General features: G+C 34.6%; 1 pseudogene; it reads right to left on the bottom strand.

Moving 5' to 3' along the window:
- Positions 1 to 17,748: 17,748 nt before the first annotated feature.
- Positions 17,749 to 18,874, bottom strand: LOC123001342 (60S ribosomal protein L34-like; annotated as a pseudogene).
- Between the last annotated feature and the right edge of the window lie 1,786 nt (positions 18,875 to 20,660).

Genomic DNA, 20,660 nt, shown 5'->3' on the forward strand with positions numbered 1-20,660 from the left:
CAGTTCTATGCTATTCAATTGGGATACATTTAATAGGCAATGCAATTATCATAGTAATTCAGGAAAAAAGTAACTGCCAAACATTTTCATGAGCAGTTGAAAAGAAAAAGCTGAACTCTGTGGAAGGCAGATGTGGGCTAGTGTTCTCTCTTTTCCCTTCCCAACTAGCATAAATCACCTATATCACAATCTTTACAGTGTTTTGACCTTTTAACTTTTTCACTATGAAGGAAAGATTATGATTTCTTAAATCTCTATACTCTGTAGGAAGTTTTTCCTAATAAAATGCGTTTGAATAATTCGTGTAAAATAAATCTCGATTTCCTCACAGATAGTAAAGGACTCTAACAGTGTTATCTGGATCTCATTTCAACTGCTTTGCTCAGCTTAATTGCAGCAAATTCCATCATCCTTTCCAATTCAATTGTCTCTATCAAATGTTTTTGAATCCCAATCTGTGCCTTGGAGGGAAACCTTGCTTATTGACCTCAATATAATTATCAGCAGCCATCCATGAAGCACAGCATGTATTGTACAAATATTTGGACTGATCATCTATTGTGCCAGGAACTTTAAAAATTGTATTGCTTCACACATGATTTGTCCTCTAAAAATATCGACAGACACTGTTAACTTGACAAGAGAGGAAAAGGAAAAAAAAAATAATTAGATGCGGGTGGGTGAAAGAGAGTAGTACGCAGTGTTTGAAAGGCAATTCTGGACCATCACTAATTACAGGAAAATAAGAAGGGTCAGAAGCAATGGGAATGTCATAATTTAATATTCAAAGAAATAAAGAAACAGGAATAAGGAAGCAGAAAGGCCCTGTGATGATACCTCTCTTCTGGCATTTTTTTGGTCCCCTTTCTTCAAAGCTCATTAGTGACAAAAGAGGGAATATTGGTGAGAATCAAAGAAATGAAGCTTGTTAGTTTAAGCTTTCTCTTGGCAACCCATGCAAAAAGACACAAATTAGGAGTGAGGCCTTGAGCACTTTCCTTCACCTCTTACACTTCAGTTTTCTCAACTGCAGAGTAAGTGTTTTGACTAGACAGTGGCAATGCTACTGTCTACGCCAACTCTAATTTCTAAGATTTGTATATGCCTGGCTGGTTTGGCTGTCAAGAGGATGTAGTCATCCAAACAACAAATCAAATTAGCTATAGCAATTTCTAAATCAGCAAAACAATTATTTTGTTTCGTTTTAATTTTTAACTGACTTGGCTTTTCCATTCATTGACAAGAATATATGTATAAAAACGTGGAAGCTGATGCAGCCTTAGAAACTTGAGTTAAAAACATTCTCAAGAGAACTAAATAAAAATAAATGATACTGGGGACAGGATGATAGAATGGTGTTGAGAGTTTGAAATACGACTTTGAAGATATATCAGTGTTTACAAGAAAGAGAATCTCCTAAAAAGCAAGATGGAATAAATGATCACAAAAACTAAATTTTTCTTTTTTCTTTCTAAAAAACAAATTTCAAATAGAGTCATCCAAAAATATATCTCTCAGAGTAAGAGGGAAGAAACTCAGGGAATGTAGAAGAAAAAATTAGAGGCTCAAAAATATTTGTTGAATGAATGAATATTGAGTTTATCTGCTACCAAGATGAAGAAATAGGGTTTTTGTTCTTTCTCTAAGCATGTCCCTATGCACAGTTAACATCTTGGAGGTTATCATGAATACTTCCTCATTCTGAACCCCTTGAAACTCTCATGACCTTATCAGCAATCAATACATCAAGTCATAGAAAATGTATTTTTCATCCCTACTGTTCATCTACTGTTCTCTCTTACAGTGAAGAACTCCTTGATGAAGTTCTGTTCCCTTGTTCTCAGCCTCAGGCTGCTTATCTTCTACCCCATGAGGAAATGGTTACGTACCTTCAAGCCCAAAACCCACCCAGAAAAACTAAATAGGTAAAAATGGTTAACTTAAAGTAGCTTTTATTGATTGTTTTTTATATTTCAATAATAGAATGGGATTGTGGGTGAGACAGGTATGAAAATTTGATGTGGTTAGATTGAATTGTGGCTTACTAATCAACATGAATATATCTCCAACTCAACATATAAAAAACACTTTAAAATATATAACTAAGTCCATGGCCAAGGAGGTCACAATCTATACTCTTTATGGAAATAACTATAAATATATAAAAGTTAAGAAAAAATAATGCAGTAATTCCAGTGTACTAACTGAATAATTCACTGATTACAGACACACTAACACACGCACACACTAATTGTTCTTTGAGTTGAAAGGAGGAATAAGATCTCTGTGAGCTATAATGTTTCTTGGAGGTAAATAGTACTGATGTAGATCTTGAAGAATTGGTGAAATAGCTAGCAGGAAAAAAAAAGAATTTATATAAACAGATAGACATTATTAAATATTTAAAAGTAGATACTATTGACTATAAAATCAGGATATAAAATAATGGCATATTGTGAAGGAGGTAGGTAGAGTTTGAGAGGGTCATTGTGAAAAACCAGTGGAGTTAGAATCTGATGTCCTATCCTTTAGTTGACTAGAATAAATCTAACCATTTTTAATTAAAATAAACAGGTTATGTCACTGAAGTAAATTGCCAGATTATTATGAATAACTAACACTGTAAATGGACGCAAGCTATAGTAGAGACATATCCAGTTAATAGATTTAGCAAACAGATGAAGAGCGTTGGATGTAACGAAAAGCCATGCAGATCAACAGGCAGGATCCAGCTTCAATGTTGCCACCAACTAACTGAATAACCTCAGTTTTTCAATGACCACTCCCACCTATTGGATCTGTGCCCTATTTGCGAAAGATTGATATTGGAATTGATGACCATTAAGGTCCCTTTCTGTTCTAAAATTCTGAGTCTGTACAGAATGGGTATATTTGTCGAACCCTCTTTCCATGAGAGGCTAAATTAGCATTCAGTACTTCAATTTCTGTTTGCTATAATTAAAGTATCACATATGAGATCAAAGCAGGTGTTTCCTAACACACTCCAGACCCTAGTAAAAGTTACATTGCTTGAAAATTTACTTGATTTATTCCTTACACGGTGTGAGGTCATCATTAAACATTATGGCCAACTAGAAAAGAGGATTTGGATTTTTTTAAGTTGGGGAAAGAATGTTACTGCTATACGATATTGCTATGAAATACAACAAATGTGTTAGGTTAAACCATATGTGAAGTTGCTAATGTATTATGATTATTTACCTTAAAAATGGCCACCTCATATAGCTCAATCTAAGATTCTATTTAATTCATTGTTGAAAAAGAATGTTTGCCATGTAGATATAGTGCTACAAAGGGGGAATAAAGTTTAAAGTCTTTTGAAAGCACAATCAGAATTTAAAAAAAAAAAAAAAGGTGACTGCTTAAAAGGAAAGTCCATTGAAATTTCAAAGGGGACACCTGGGTGGCACTGTCAGTTGAGCATTTGACTTGGTTTTGCCTTGTGATCTCCATGTCATGGGCTCTGTGCTCAGTGTGGAGTCTGCTTGGGACTCTCTCTCCCTCTCTCTCTGCCCCTTCCCCCCACATTCTCACTCTCTCTATCTCTCAAATAGATAACTAGATCTTTAAAAAAAAAATTTTTTTTAAAGAAAGAAAGGGTAATGAGGAAAACACACCAGATGTTAATAAAAAAACTGAAACAAGAAATAGATTATATATAAAGGAAAGAATTGTATATAAAGGAAAAATAATAATGAAAAAGTCAGTAGAGGACAGATTTCAGAATGTGTAAGTTACTAGACCCTGAAATCAAGAAAATAAATTATTGGATCTTCGTGTTATTGGTCCTATACTTCCCTTTTAGCTCTAGATGTATTCCATTTTCCTCTCTTATAAAGGGAGTAAATCGTTTTGTTTCATTTCTCCAGTTGTTATCTTTCAGTTAACATTATTACTCTGTAAGGTTTAAAGACATAAATGAAGCATACTGTTATCTTCCATTGGTAACATTTTAAAGCACCAAGTAATTTAATCACCACAGTTATTATCTCAGTGCTGTGTTCCATTACTTACTAGGAACTATTGCCACCCAGCAACAAGTGGGGAAATGAGTTTTCACAAATAAGACACATAATATATATCCTTACTATACAAAAAGTTTAAATGAATCAATAAGAAAAACTACACTTCTCCATCAGCCTGCTATAGATACATGATGTTCCATTTGTTTGGGTGTTATATTTCTTGTCTGGTTTTTGTGGCCAGGACTTCCAATACTATGTTGAATAAAAGTGGTGCTAGTGGACATCTTTGTCTTCTTCCTGATCTTAGGGAAAAAGTTCTCAGTTAGTCCCATTGAGTATGATGTTAGTTGTGAATTTTTCATATATAGACTTTATTATTTTGAGGTATGTTCCCTCTAAAACTATTTTGTTGAGGGTTTTTTTTTTATATCATGAATGGATATCATGCTTTGTCAAATGCTTTTTCTGCATCTGTTGAAATGATCATATGGTTTTTATTCTTTCTCTTGTTGATGTGATGTATCACAATGATTAATTTGTGAATATTGAGCCATACTTGCATCCCAGGAATAAATTCTACTTGATTGTGGTGAATGATTTTTTAAAACATTTTGTTGGATTTTGTTTGCTAATATTTTGTTGAGGATTTTTGCATCTGTGTTCATCAGAGATATTGACCTTTAGTGGGTTTTTTTGTGTGTTGTTGTTGTTGTTGTTTTCAGTATCTTTATCTGGTTTTGGTATCAGGGTAATGCTGGCCTCATAGAATGGATTTGGAAACTCTACTTCCTCTTGTATTTGTTTTAGAATAGTTTGAGAAAGATTGGTATTGTCTTCTTTAAATGTTTGGTAGAATTTATCTGTGAAGCCATCTGGTCCTGAAATTTTGTCTGTTGGAAGTTTTTTGATTACTGATTCAATTTCATTGCTGGTGATACTCTTATTCTAGAGCCATTTTCCAACTTTTTTTGTTTCTAAATTAAGAATTAAACCCAACTACTACTAGGTAGCAATATGATTATTGTATCATAACAGATGGTAATGATGAACCAGTAAGATAGAAGCTATCAATGGTGTTAGTTGGAAGCGTTTCTGGGGGTGTCTGGGTGGCTCAGTTGGTTAAGTGTCTGCCTTCAGCTCCTGGAATTGAGTCCTGCATCAGGTTCTCTGCTCAGTGGGGAGTCTGCTTCTCCCTCTCCCTCTGTCTCTCCTCCCTGCTTATGCTCTCTCTCTCACTCTCATGCTCTCTCTCTCTTGCTCTCTCTCAAATAAATAAATAAAATCTTAAAAAAAAAAAGAAAAAGAGAAAGTGTTCCTGGATCCTTTGTTCATCCCTTCTATGTAATGGCAAATAAGTGTGAAAAACTAAGTGATGTTGGCATCACTAACAGTTTTAACTTTATATCTCTATCTATCTCTTTATTTATCTACCTATCCATGATTTATACTACAAAGTAGTTTATCAAATCCTTTGTCTTTTTCACAGAGGAATATACATTCACGTAGCTGCTGCTACATTAATCAGTTTATCTTTGTAAAAAAATTTTGAATTTGAAATTGAACTCTTATCAAAGAATCTCAGAAGTCATCCAACCCAATCTCCTCTCCAGTATATTGTTTTCAACCTGATCCATTTGTAAAACATACACTAACTCAGTAATGAAAGAAAGAAAAAAGACAGGTATGGAAAAAATAAGAAGATGAATAATACAGAATTATTAGAAAGAATGAGCTTTAGTAGAAAAAACATAAGTTTCAAAATTGATTATGTTTAAGATTCTCAGATCATCTTTGGTCTTTGTGAAATGCCCTAAAAGTAAAATTTGACTTAGACTCCAGAAATATCTGTGACACATCCCAAAGTAGGATAGGTGGCAACACATAACTTCTCGACTATTTATTCTAAACAATGCTTCCCAAAGTTGCAAGTTTACTAGTAAATTAAATACTGATTATGCTCAGACCTTAAAATTCCTTTAAATACTAATTAGGTGAAAATCCATTGTTTCTCTATAATGAAAATTAAGATTAAACTCTTCCTTGGATTTCATATCATGATTATAAAACTTAGAGCTTCTTTAATATACATATTTTTAAGTGATTTTACTTTTAACACTAAAAGCCTATTTAGTCTTTGTATCTGATTAGCTTTTTGCCTTTTCCTTCCTAAAATATTGATCTTTTAAATTTTTTTAAGCTATCCCATAGCAACTAATGAGTGGGATATTTAGAAACAACTTTTTCCAGTCTTAATATAATATAAAGACTGGTGATAAATATATAAATTTAATTCTCCATATTGAAAGGACAACAAAAGAATGAATGGAAGCAAAAAAAGTGAGGAATCTTTATAAAATATAGAAGAGAGAGAATCCCAAGCAGAATCTGTGCTAAGCACAGAGTATGATCGGGCATCGATCTCACAACCCTGAGATCACAACCTGAGCAGAAACCAAGAGTCAGATGCTTAACCAACTGCACCAGCTGTCCCCTAAACATGAATTTTATTAAACATGATATTGGAAGTACTAGCCAGTGCTTTAAGGCAAGACCAAGAAAATGAAAAGGAAAAAATAAAAGAACGGGAAAGTTAAAATGATTTTTATTCACAGACAACAATTACTTTACTTAGAAAATACAAAATAATCTACAAAACTCTCAAGACTAATAAGTTAATTTAGCAAGTCTGTAAAATACAAGGTCAATATACAAAATTCAATTAATTGTATTTCTATATACTAGCGGCAAACAATTGGAAAAATCAAATCTAAAAAAATATATGCAGTACAATATATACAAAATTATTTATAACATATCCTTAACTTTAAAAAAAATAACAAAAATGAGCAAGAACTTTACACTAAAAATATAAAATACACTGAAATAAAATAAAGAAGTCTTAAATAAATGAATATATGTCATGTTACTGGATTAGAAGACTCAATATTGCTAGTGTCAATTGTTTACAAATTGATTTATAGGTTCAACATACTCTGAATAAGATCATAGTGAACGGTTTTTTTTTGGTAGAAAATAATGAGATTCTAAAGTTAATGTGGGAATCTGAAAGTGCTGGAGTAGCCAAAACAACCTTGGAAAAGAAAAGTAGGAAGAGTTACGTTATCTGACTTCAAGCCAAAAAATAAAACGACAGTAACCTAGAGGGTCTAGTATTGGCCTAATGATGGAAAAATAGATCCGTAGAACAGAAATAGGTCCACATATCCATGGTCAATTGATCTTTGACAAAGGTGCCATGGTCATTCAGTGATGAAAAGGAAGTCTTTCAAGAAATGCTGTGGAATAATGGGATAAATATGTTGGAGGGAGAATTCTTATGTCTACGGACACTAAAATTGCTATTTGGGATATGAACATGGTCTGAGAAGCACTTGGCAACACGGAACAGTGGTGCTGAATTCATTACTGTCTCCCTATGATCCTCTTCTTGTGTTACTTCCTTGCACTCACAGGAAATTAAAAGTTACCACAAAAGAAAGGAAGAAAATCAATGACCATCTGCTATATGTCATAGAACAAATATTACGGTATATGTTTGCAGCAAAAAAAAAAAAAGTACGTTTTTTTTTTTTTAATGTTTATTTAGAAAGAGACCGATCATATTAAATACCCGGAGAAAGAATACAAACATCTTAGAACATATTGGTGGATGGAAGTTGTAAGCTTCTAACATATGGTGGATTCATAATTTTTAAAGTAGCTTGTAAGCTACAATCAAAAGTATAACTAGCACCTTGTAAGCTCTAAATCTATCCACATTAAGTAAAAAAGTTTGAAATGTTTGCTGTCAAATATTGACTTCACTGCTTTCAATATCAGAAATATTGTTATTTATATCTGCATGAACTTGGGGTAAGTGCATTATCAAAACTGATGCCTGAGCGAGCTGTAATCATAATACAGACCAGTTTTTAAAACTAAGAAATAAAACAAGGATATTCTTTTCACAATTAATACCAGAAGTTGTTATCACTAGAAATATTTCTAATACTTGTAAACATTGACAATCAAACTTGAGAGGAAACTGAGTTCCTGCAGTGGAGTTTGGCCAAAGTAGACAGTAAATGTGTTAACTAGTAAGTGTTTAGGTAACTGAATTTAGTAAAATAACACTAGAGAAAGAGCCAGAAGACTCAGTTCTACTGAAAATTGCACCATCTCTGTAAGATTTTGTTTCTTCATGTGTAAATTAAGAGTGATAATACTGGCTTTACCTGGAGCACTTGGGTGGCTCAGCCATTAAGCATTTGCCTTCAGCTCAGGTCATGATCCCAGGCGAGAAGCCTGCTTCTCCCTCTCACACTCCCCTTGTTTGTGTTCCCTCTCTCGCTGTCTCTCTCTGTCAAATAAATAAATAAAATCTTCAAAAAAAAATACTTGCTTTACCCATCTCACAAGGCTGCTGTAAATATTTGAAGAACTATTAGATGGGAAAACAATTTAAAACCAAGATGGAAATATAAATGAATCTTTGTGAAGCTACTAGGAAAAAGCCATACTTTTGACTACCTACAAACAATGAGTCAATAGTAACTTCATTTATCAGAAATATCAAGAGTTTCAGAAGAAATTTGTGAAAGTGTCTACTTTGTAGAACTGAATGAGAGATTCTTGACTCTAGGAAACAAACTGATGGTTGCTGGAGGGTAAGTGGGTGGGGGGATGGGGTAATTGGGTGCTGGGCATTAAGGAGGGCACTTGATGTGATGAGCACAGGGTGTTATACACAACTGATGAATTATTGAACTCTACCTCTGAAACTAATGATCTACTATATGTTGGCTAATTGAATTTAAATTAAAAAAATATTTAAACAAACAAAAACAAACTGAATGAATACACCTCTGGAATATGAGCTTCACACAGACCTCAACCCTACAAAGAGGTGACAAAAGTTACTTTTTTTCTTAGATTTATTCCACTAACTTAGGGCTGTTTTCTGCATCTGGGGAAGGAAGGGATTCTGCAAGAAGTATGTTTTAACCAAATGATAGAATGATCCTTGGTGTTTTTATCCAAACAAACAAAAAACCCAAAGCAATTGTGAAAGGAAACCAAAGAAAATAGCTCCTCTATTATCTTTATTTTCGGGCAAGCTATTTGGAAGCAAGTCCCTACATTTTGGCTCAAGTCTAGTAATATCACCCACTGAGTTTACCAGAATGGGAAATGCTAAGGTTTGCATTCTAAATATCCACATTTGCTTTTTCTTTATATGACCAACGATCCCTGACCTAGACCATAATCGGGTAGTAAAAGGGATGGAAATGAGCCTGGTTCACAAATCGGCTGATACCAATGAAGTGACTATATGAGTTATCGATGTCTGCTTCTTAAAATACTGTAGATTCTTAAAGGAAAAACATTTTAATGTCTGTTACCTTAAATTATTAAATTTTTCTGGAACAAGCATTTCCAGGTAAAAGGGATTCAGATTTTTCCAGAGTCATATGTATCCCTTCATTGGGCAGAAGAAATTTAATCCAACAGCTGCCTCATCAATTCTGTATTAACCAGAATTACTATAAAAATCTCTTTTCTCTGTGTTCCTGACCAACTCAGCACAGAGCATATTAGAGTGTACTATATATATATGCAATTATAACAGTGTCTAATAGGCATGTGCATGATTGGGAATCAAAATTACTGATCAAATGAATGCATGAGTGAATGAGTAATTTTACAAAGAAATCCTAAAACAAATATTATAGTTTTTTTTTTCCAGGTTGCATTTAATCGGCAGTAAATCAAATGTTGTTACTTTTGTTGATTGCCTTTCTCAGCATTACATATCACATATCTTTTGTGCTTGCAAACACATCTCTGTCATTTTGCTTCTGTCTTTGCATTTCTCTCCATGTATGTTTATCAGTTTTTTTTAAAGATTTTATTTATTTATTTGAAATAGCAAGCGAGAGAGAGCATGAGCGGGGTGGGGGTGGGGGGCAGACAGAGAGGGAGAAGCTGGCTCCCCACTGACCAGGGAGCCCAATGCTGGGACTCGATCCCAGGACCCTGGGATCATGAACTGAGCTGAAGGCAGATGCTTCCGACTGAGCCACCCAGGTGCCCCTATCAGTAGTTTTTGAATTATCCTCCCAAAGTTCAAAAAAGCTTTTATCGTGTTTATATTTTTGTGTTTATTGTGTTCTCATTGTGTTTATTTATTCTTCTCTTCTTTTCTAATTTACTCTGCCTCATATAAAAGGAACTATTGATTTTTATACATTGATATTTAATACAATCACAACACAGCATTCTTTTAAAGTTTTAAGAGCCTCCCTATAAAATCTTATGTTTATTCATATGCTCCATCATTTACTAACAGTTTTGCTCCTTCTTCTCTAATTTTTATTCTTCACATTTCATTATTTCATCATCTAAGCTTTCTAGTGAAGAATCAAAATGTTTTTTTCTTTCTGACTTTAATGAAACTGTTATACTACCATATGAATTATTTCTTGTTGAGTTTTTGATAAAGACTCCTAATCAGGTTTAGGAATTTATTTTTTACTTTTATGTTGTTGGCTTGTTTTTTTTAAGGACTGATTGCTGAATTTCATTAAATGCTTCTACATCTATTAAGACAATATTCTTTTTTAATTTAATCAGTGTTGTGGTGCATTTCATTGGTAGATTTTTTTTTAATTTTGAAAACTGTTTTCCTCATGAAGTATTATTATTATTGTTTAATACACACTGAAACAATTTGAAAATAATTTCTTTAGAATTTTTGTTATCTATGTTTGTAAATGCCTAGGTATATAATTTTAATTTCATGTACTCTTTTTTGCCAGTTTTGGCATCAAAGTTAAAAACATCCTTAGTGAATAAACTAGAGGGCTTTCTCTTTTTTTTCTATTCTCTGAAGTGGCATGTATAAGATCTTTATTATTAAAAATAACAGTAACGGGTTCCTGGGCGGCTCAGTTGGTTAAGTGTTTGCCTTCAGCTCAGGTCATGATCTCAGGATCCTAATATCGAGTCCCACATTGGGCTTTCCGCTCAGCGGGGAGTCTGCTTCTCCCTCTCATTCTCTCTCTGTGCTCTCCCTCCCTCTCTCAAATAAATAAATAAAATCTTAAAAAAAAAAACAATAACAAAATGTATTAAGTATTTATGTACCAGGCATTAAGTGTTAACTAATCCTCACAACAACACTGTAAGTACTATTATTATTACCATTTAACATATTTTTAAAAACTCAAGTTAAGAAACTGAAAGCTAATTAGAAGTCAATAAGAGAAAGATAACAGGAAAAGCTCCAACTAGAAACTAACCAACACAGTTCTAAATAATCCATGGGTCATAAGGAAATCTAAAGGGAAATCAAGAAATGAAAATGAAAGCACAACCTGTCAAAATTTATGAGATCCAGCTAATAAGTATTGAGAGGGCAATTTATGGCACTAACAGCTTATGCTAGAAAAGAGGGGGAAAAAGTCTCTAATCAATAATTTAAACTTCCACCTCAAGAACCTAGAGAAAGAAGATTGAAATAAGCAGAAGGAAGGAAATAATAAAGAAGAGAGGAGAAGTAAATAAAAATGAAAACAGAAAAACAACAGAGACTGTCAACAAAACAATAGCTGTCTCTGAAAAAGTCAATAAAATTGACAAATATCTAGCAAAGCAAACAAAAGACATGAATTGTCAATATTAGGAACTAAACAGGAGATATTACTACACAGCTTGCAAATAACAAAAGGATAATTAGGGAATGCTATGAACAACAGTGCACATATAAATTTGTCAGCTTAGATTTAAAAAACAAAAAACAAAAAAACCTTTTACTCAAAAATATAAATTACCACAATTGAATTTATAATTTTAAAACTCTCAAAAAAGAAATGCCAGGTCAAGATGGTTTCACTGGGAAATTCTACCAAACATTTAATGAAAAAATAACACAATTTCTACACAATCTCTTGCAAAAAAAAAAAAAAAAAGTACAAGAGGAGAGAATAATTTCTAATTTATTTTATGAATCTAGTATTACCCTGATACCAAAATATAACAAAGAAAATATAAAGGAAAAAAAAAAAGAAAAACAGAACTGTAGACCAATAAACCTTATAGATACAAATGCAAAACTCCTTAATAAAATATTACCAGGGTGCCTGGATGGTTCAGTCAGTGAAGTGTTTGACTTGGCTCAGGTTAAGATCTCAGGGTCCTGGGGTTGACCCATGAGGTACTCTGCACTCAGCTGGGAGTTTGCCTGTCCTGTGCCCTCTGCCCCTCCCCAGCTCGTGCTCTCTCTCTCATAAATAAATAAAATCTTTGAAAATAAAAAATTAAAATAAAAAAATAAAATGTTAGCAAATAGAATTCAGCAACATAACAACAAAAAGTATTATACACCATGGCCAAATGGGATTTATTCCAGGTATGTTAGACTGGGTCAATATTTGAAAAGCAATCATTATAACCCATCATATTAACAGGCTAAATAGAAAAGTCTCACAATCATGTCAACTGACGAGTCAACAGCATTTGACAAAATTTAACACCCATTCATGATAAAAACTCTCAGAAAGATAGGAATAGAGGTAGACTTCTTCAGCTTGGTAGAGATCACCTACAAAAACCTACAGCTAACGTTATCCTTCGCGATGAAAGATTAAAGGCTTTCACCCAAAGACTGGAAAAATTCAAGGACTTCTGGTCTCACCACCTTAAATCAATGCAGCATACTGGAAGTTATAGCCAGTGCAATAATGCAAGAAGAAATAAAAGCACACAGATTGAAAAGGAAGAACTAAAACTCTATTTGTAAGTGACATAATTTCTATGCAGAAAATCTCAAGGAGTCTACAAAAAAATTCCTTGATAATAAATAAGTTCAGCAAGGTCACAGGATGCAAGGTAAACTTCCAAAAATCAATTGTATTTCTATATACTACCAATGAACATGCGGACATCAAAACTTAAAATACAGTGTCATTTGTAATGAAACACTTAAGTGCAAATCAACAAAACATATATATAAAATTTGTATGCTGAAAACTACAAAACACTGATGAAAGAAATTAAATTTCTAAATAAGTGGGGAAAGGTACTGTGCTACATGGATTAGAAGACAACATAGTAAACATGCCAATTATCCTTAAATAAATATTTCAGTTTAATACAGTTCCTGTGAAAACCCCAGTAGGATTTTTTGTAGCTAGATTATTTAGAGTAAGCAAGACTATTCTAAAATTTATATGGAAAGACAAAGGAACTAGGATTGTTATTAAGTGAATCTCCAGAGAATTATAGTGAGAAGGAGAAAAAAAAATTCCAAATGGTAACAAACCATGTGAGTCCATTTATATAACTTCTTAACATGACAAAATTATAGAAATGTAAAACATATTAGTGGTTGGTAGGAGGTGGGGAAAGAAAGGAAGTGGGTGTGGCTTTAAAGGGTAATATGAGTGATGAGTGATCCCTAAAGTAATGGCAATGGTCTGTATCTTGACTACAGCAATGCCAATATACTGGTAGTGATATTGAGCTATGGTTTTGCAAGATGGTACCAGTGGGAAAACTGCATAAATAGTACACGGGATATCTGTACATCATTTACAAATTCATGTGAATCCACAATTATCTCAAAATTAAAAGTTTATATATGTATTTTAAGTCTACTACAGAATAAGGCAACAGATCCAGATTATTCTACTCAGGAGCCCTATCTTGTCTTTCAAGTAGAGCTTTCAATCCTTGTACGTATGCTATTTAATTTTTTCTTCTGGATCATAAAGTTAAATGGAGAGTTTTCCAATTCATTTTTTGAAGCGAGAATAAACTTGCTGCCAAAACCTGAGAGAGATCACAAAGAAAAATGAAAACCAAAGAACATTATCACTTATAAATAATACCAAGTTCTTAAGCAAAATACCCGGAAGTAATTATTTTTAACTACTTCCAAGAATGCTAAAATGATTTAACATAAAGGAATTGATTCATTGAATTTATCCCATTAATAGATCAAAGAAAAGGGAAAATGGTCATCTTGATTAACCAGAAAAAATAATTCCTTGTAAAAATCCATAGTAAAATGTGAGTAAATATTCTTTATTAGTACATTAAACAATATCTTCCTGAAACCAACATCACACTGTATAATAAAATGCCAGAAATACTTCTATTAAGGCAAAATAACCACTATTGTTATTATTATAACCATATATTCCTTCATAACTTCAATTAAAAAATCAATATTCCTCAAATATATTTGAAGAACATGAAAACCACCACTGTGAAATAGAAAAGACATATATATAAATGGAGAGGTATCTTTTGTTGTTTGAATGCAAAGGTCACTGTAGTAAATATGCATTTCTCTACCAAATGGATTTGGGTATGTAAAATAATGCCGGTGAGAATCCTGTTTTTTTAATAAACTTGATCAAATATTTCTAAAAGAATCTTCCTCTGCTTCTTATTAGGATTCAGTTGTTCACTTACTCACTCACTAAAATATTTATTATGCCTCTACTATAGGCCTCGCGTTGTGCTAGGCAAAGGAATTGCCAGACTACAGAATGTATATTTGGGTCTCACTAATATAAAACATACATACAGTAGATACGCCTGATTGTGAGGAGTAGTCATCCGAGGGTGCTAGGAACTGTGGTAGTACTTTCTTCAGTGTTGCTTACCTGTATTTTCATTTTTTAAGTTGAAAAAAATTACCTATGGAATTTATCTTCACAAAGAAAACAAGCACTTAAAAAAGTAAAGATACTCACTGTTTTTTCTATAACTGAGTTAATTTACTTTAGGAATGCTAGATAGAAGAAAGACTTGAAAAACAAATTGCTAAAATTCCATTTACATATTTATATTTCCTATGGGGTTTAATGCAAATATTAGTATCTTTTTTTTTTTTTTAATCTTCTTGCCACAAAGGTGTTCTTAAAAAAGGGAACACAGAGGGCACCTGGATGGCTCAGTTGGTTAAGTGTCTGCCTTCAGCTCTGCTCATGACCCCAGGGGCCTGGGATAGGTCCGGCATCTGGCTTCTTGCTTAGCTGGGAGTCTATGCTCTCCCTCTGCCCCTCCCCCACCACATCCCCCAGCAACCCTCCCGCCGACCTCACTCCTGCTCTCTCTCGTTTTCAAATAAATGAACAGAACCTTAAAAAAAAGGAAAGGGAACACAGATACTCATACAACTAACAATAGAAATATTTGTCAGTATATATAAAATGGATCAAACACGGATTTTCTTCTTTTCTAGACTTGTAATACATGTAAATTGCAAGTTTGGTGCATTAATTTTTTTAACTGTACTAATTTGTTTTAAAATGTAATTAATAGTTCATTATTACAGTAATGTATTTTTCTGTCTTAGCTCTTCTTTCTGATGCTTAGTTTCCAGAAAGGCTGTGATTCCCTCACCAGTAAGTGTAATTTAGGCCAATATTAATATTGTCCCCTTTTACCAGAGAAGAAAATAAAAACTCGGAAAGTTCATTCAACTTTCCCAAGACCACACAACTAGTAAGTTTTAGAGCTGAGATTTGAACCCAAATATTCTGATTCCAGAATCCATTTGCCTAACCATCACTTTTCTTAAGTCTCTGATTATCAAGCATTATGATAGCTACTTATTACGTTAACTGCTGATTATGTTAGTCATATTACACAGAAGAGAAAGCTATTTCCCATATGGCCTATGGCCATATTCAGGATGACCCAGAGACTCAAAATACATATTTTAAATAATTCAAGTTAGAAAAAAAGGAAGGAAGAAAGACATAAAGTGAGAAGGTCAATCAGATTTATACTGGAAATATTATTCATTGAAGGGGAAAAAACGTAGTTTGGAGAAACAATGACTCACGGTGTCCATGATGTAGGTAGGAAATAGACCAGGAAATAAATCACATTTCTGAAATGAGAAGTCTTTGAGATTACTATAAAGTTTTCTCAACTTAAGTTCCACATTTTCTATGTAAAGTATTTATATTTATAAATTGAAAACTTATTTTGTGGGTAATAGACACTTTTGAAAATGAAAAATCATTGATTGTCCTGTAATAAAACTGAACCTAATGGTAAATCTAAACCTTTCAAGGTTAATTTCAATTTGTCTTTCCTATTTTGATTCGACTGTGTGCTGTTCTCATTAAGAAAGAGTATGTTGTTCTTGTCATTTTGTTTCATTTAATGAGGTCCTTCCCTCTAATTGTACATGTATAATTTGTATAGTATTTTTAAGTTAATTTTGGCCACTGAGCCAAGTATTAAGCTCAACTTCCATTTGAATTTAGTTAAATGTAATCTGTGCTATTTTTGCTAATCGGTTAGCTATTTAAATAGCTTAGGTGGATAAACTAAAAACTAATTGTATTCTGAAATAAAATTGTGAAAATGTTTAATGCTTCATTGAAGAATTAAGATTTGATTATTCTACTTTAAAAGAGAGAAATAAGGCATAAAATTGAGTATTTGGAGACAGTAGAAATTGAAAGCATTTTATTCAGTGCATTTTCCACCCCCACAAATCCTACAGATACCATAGTTGTTGTTTTTTTTTTTTTTAAGTAGGCCAGTGATAGTAAAGATGGAAAGCCTAGTCACAAAAACTTGAAAATATTTTTAAAATATGGTGGGTTTTTTTTTTGGTCCATGAGTAGATATTACAGTCTAACAATAATAACTGTAGTTTCCTGATGTAAGTTTAATTGTTTTTTTTCCCTACAGATCCCTTTGGAAGAAACTGCATTATGTTCGTGTATACTTTTGAAAGAGGGAAAGTGGCACAGCGTCATTAAGTCCTCAGAATATCTTATCATCGGATATGAGAGTAGAAGACCGTTTGTTAGTCGCTTGAAGAATGATACAGAAACATTTGGTTTGGGCGCCTGGGTGGCTCAGTCGTTAAGCGTCTGCCTTCGGCTCTGGTCATGATCCCAGGGTTCTGGGATCGAGCCCCGCATCAGGCTCCCTGCTCAGCAGGAGGCCTGCTTCTCCCACTCACACTCCCACTGCTTGTGTTCCCTCTCTCGCTGTCTCTCTGTCAAATAAAGAAATAAAATCTTAAGAAAAAAAAAAAGAAAAAGAAACATTTGGTTCATAGTGAGTGTTAAACTGTGTCTGGCTCCTATCAGTAAAGGACATTGAGTTAGAAATAGTGGCACACCTGTGCTAGTCACTAACAGTCGTAGGGCTTGTGTAAGAGTGACAGTTTGCCCTGCAAAATACTTAGTAATTGTATCACATCATGTATTTCCAGGTGCCAAGCAACTGTTGCTGGTTTTATTATAGATTCACTCCCTGCCAGTTTATTGTGTTTTAAACAATAGGTGATGCAGACCATGGGAACCTCGGTGAAAATGTATTCCCTAACAGTGTCCGGATGTCATACATATATTTCTGGTGGGAAAACAAGGTGGATAAAACCATGTCATTCATTGACCACAACAAATAATATTTAAAGTTTCTTAATTAGTATGAGGAAGTTTATGCTAAATTAGGAAGCATGTTTATTTAGAGTAGGAAATGCTCTATATTTTTTACATGCAAAAAAAAAATTTCTTGTCTGGAAATTTAATAAACAAAATGCTTCTTCAGTTCTCCAGGTGTTTGTCAGAGTTAAACTCGTTTTCCATTTAGTTTCCATCCTTTTATTCAAATAATACTCATTTACTTTGTCTCATTCTAAGGGATGAGTATAAAACTTTTTTTTTTTTTTTGCCACTTGATTTTTCCATTACTCAAAAAAAAATCTTCGTTTTTAAATTTAGCTTTCTGACTGTGCTTAGGCCTTCAAATCTCTCACAGCCATTTTCTGCTTTTTAGTAAGGAAAGCACGCCTGACCTTGGCAGAGACACATTCAGCACACATGGAACCACCAAAGGCTCCGCTGACATGTTTTTTTAGACAACCTCAGGAAAACTTTAGGTCTCACGGCATGAACTCCACTAAGCTGGCCTGGGCATGGGCCACATGTGGATTTTGATGCTTCTCAGAACCTTCTTGGTATAAAGGTAAACAACTCTATTACTAGGGATTCGAGACAGCCTGTTTTTTTGTTTTTGTTTTTGTTTTTTTTTTTTGGTTTTTTGTTTGTTTCTTATGGAAAGAATAAGAATTTTGTATTTTCCTTCCATAAATGAAAACTAACAAATATCTAACATTTACACTCTAGACTCCGGAGGAAGATGATATCTGACTGCAACATAAGGTTCTCCTTGGAAGCATCTTTCTCAACTGTCCACTGCCTTGCGCTCTCTGCCCACACTTGTCCTGAGGCCACCTTGCCAGACAGTCCCAGCTGACGTTGAAAGACAGGGAAAGCACTGCGGTGCCCAGCAGGCAGCAAGGTCTGCTGGGGCCACGGAGACAGGAGGATGAACTGCTTTTGCCAAATGGAAAGGCAATGGCAACCAAAGGCCGTGGCCTTCCTGAGCTGGGATGTCACAGGAAACTTGCTGGTAAAGGTTTTGGTTGAGATTGGGGAACAAGAAGGCTTTGTCTGGCAAGCAGGTTCCCAGGTGTTCTGGGCACACAGGGGTGCAGTGTGGGACCCGGACATCCTGCCCCAGGGAGCCCCAGTGCACGAGCAGGCACTCTGGAGAAGCCAGCCCAACCGTGTTCTCATTTGGACTGCACAGATGTTGCCGAGGAATCTTGTTTGTGAGGACACCTTGTCACGCTCCCCAGACCTGTCTTCTGCCAACACCTTGTCAGCCTTGGCACCAAACTCTGGAAAAGCCCTGGACCGAGCATAGAGGGCAGTGACGGGAGTGTGGACAGGGACCTGGCACTCAGCCTTAGGGACACCACGACTGGCCCTGGTTCTGACAGATGGCTTTGTTAGACTGTTGTAGGACAGCCTGTGGTGGTATGTCAAACACTGCATCATTCTGAATGCCTCTAGACACAGTCCCTGGAAGAAAAAAAATTTTTTAATGAACAGTTCCTTTTAACGTTACAGGAGGTGCTAGTTAAACTTACCCATATTTTTACCCCAGACTATTTTTCAACGAACCAAAGTAAATTTTACTCCAAACTTATTAAATCTGACTAAATACAAATGGGAGGACTTTTCAAAGGGATCGTCAAATTTATCAAGAATAAATACACCTAACTTTTCAATGTGGTGGCTATTGTTACAGAAAGAACACTGGGCAGGTGTATTTGGCTAACATAATTCAAGGAATTAAAATTCTCATTTAGATCTAAGGAAAAAAGTAAAGAATTTCATTGTCAGATTAAAGTATCTATATAAAAGGTCACTAGAGTAAGTATTTTCATAATTTATTCATGCAAGGAAAAGCTTCATGAGATAACATTTGGCTTTAAGAGTAGTCAGTGCTTAAGACGACCACTTTTTATTTTTTATATTGCTTGTTGCCTCAATTCCTTATGAAAAATAAAAGCATATCCACATTACATCAGTCACTTTACACCAGTATACTCTGTGTATTCAAAATAAATGCTTGCCAGCTGGGCTGAGTCACAGCATTGTCACTTCATTGAATATTAAGAAAGCAGCTACTTAATCCACCTTGGGTGACCCAAAAGATCTCTCGGTCTCCATTAGGTCATATGACTTTTTTTTATATTATCCATTAGGTTAGCCAGGCTTGATTATATGATGGAGGCAGAGGTCCCAAGAGACAAGGTACAGTGGCATCTCGGTTGCATTCTATTTGTAAAAGCAAGACACAGGGCCAGCTGAGAAGGTGTAAAGGCACCTTGCAAAAGGCATGGATTTAAGAGGAAGTGGAGAGTCATGGTCATTTTTGCCACCAACTATACTATGTGTTTCATATTAAAAGGGGGGAACAAGGGGCGCTTGTCGTTAGATGTATGTCTTTGGCTCAGGTCATGGTCCAGACATCCCGGGATTGAGCCCTGCATCAGGCTCCCTGCTCAGCAGGGAGTCTGCTTCTCCCTCTCCAGCTCCCCCCTGCTTGTGTTCCCTCTCTCACTATCTCTCTCTGTCAAATAAATAAATAAAATCTTAAGAAAAAACCTTTAGGGGCGCCTGGGTGGCTTAGTCGTTAAGCGTCTGCCTTCGGCTCAGGGCGTGATCCCAGAGTCCTGGGATCGAGCCCCACATCGGGCTCCCTGCTCCACTGGGAGCCTGCTTCTTCCTCTCCCACTCCCCCTGCTTGTGTTCCCTGCCTCTCTGCTGTCTCTCTCTCTGTGTCAAATAAATAAATAAAATCTTTAAAAAAAAAAAAAGAAAGAAAGAAAAAACCTTTAAAGAAAGGGGGGGGACAATACTACCACTAATATTAATAGTGTGCACTGAGTAGTTATTATTCACCAGGTGTGTGTGTGTGTGTGTGTGTGTATATATATATATATGCTTTCTTGGCAAGAATACACACAAAAATAATAACAATGCAAAAAATAATAAAATTTTTAAAATAAAAATTTTAAAAATAGAATTTTAAATAGAAAGGAATAACTTAAAAAATAGCAATAACAAAATTTTTGATTTAATAAAAGTTGAGAAAAGGGGGCACCTGGGTGGCTCAGTCGGTTAAACATCCAACTCTTGATTTTGGCTCAGGTCATCATCTCAGGGTCCTGAGATCGAGCCCTGAGGGCTCCACACTCTGCAGGGAGTTTGCTTCTCTCCCTCTCCCCATTCTTCTGCTCCTCCCCCCACTCAAATAAATAAATAAATCTTTAAA

The sequence above is a fragment of the Ursus arctos genome, unplaced genomic scaffold (genome assembly GCF_023065955.2).
Source record: "Ursus arctos isolate Adak ecotype North America unplaced genomic scaffold, UrsArc2.0 scaffold_13, whole genome shotgun sequence".
Classification (NCBI taxonomy): Eukaryota; Metazoa; Chordata; class Mammalia; order Carnivora; family Ursidae; genus Ursus; species Ursus arctos.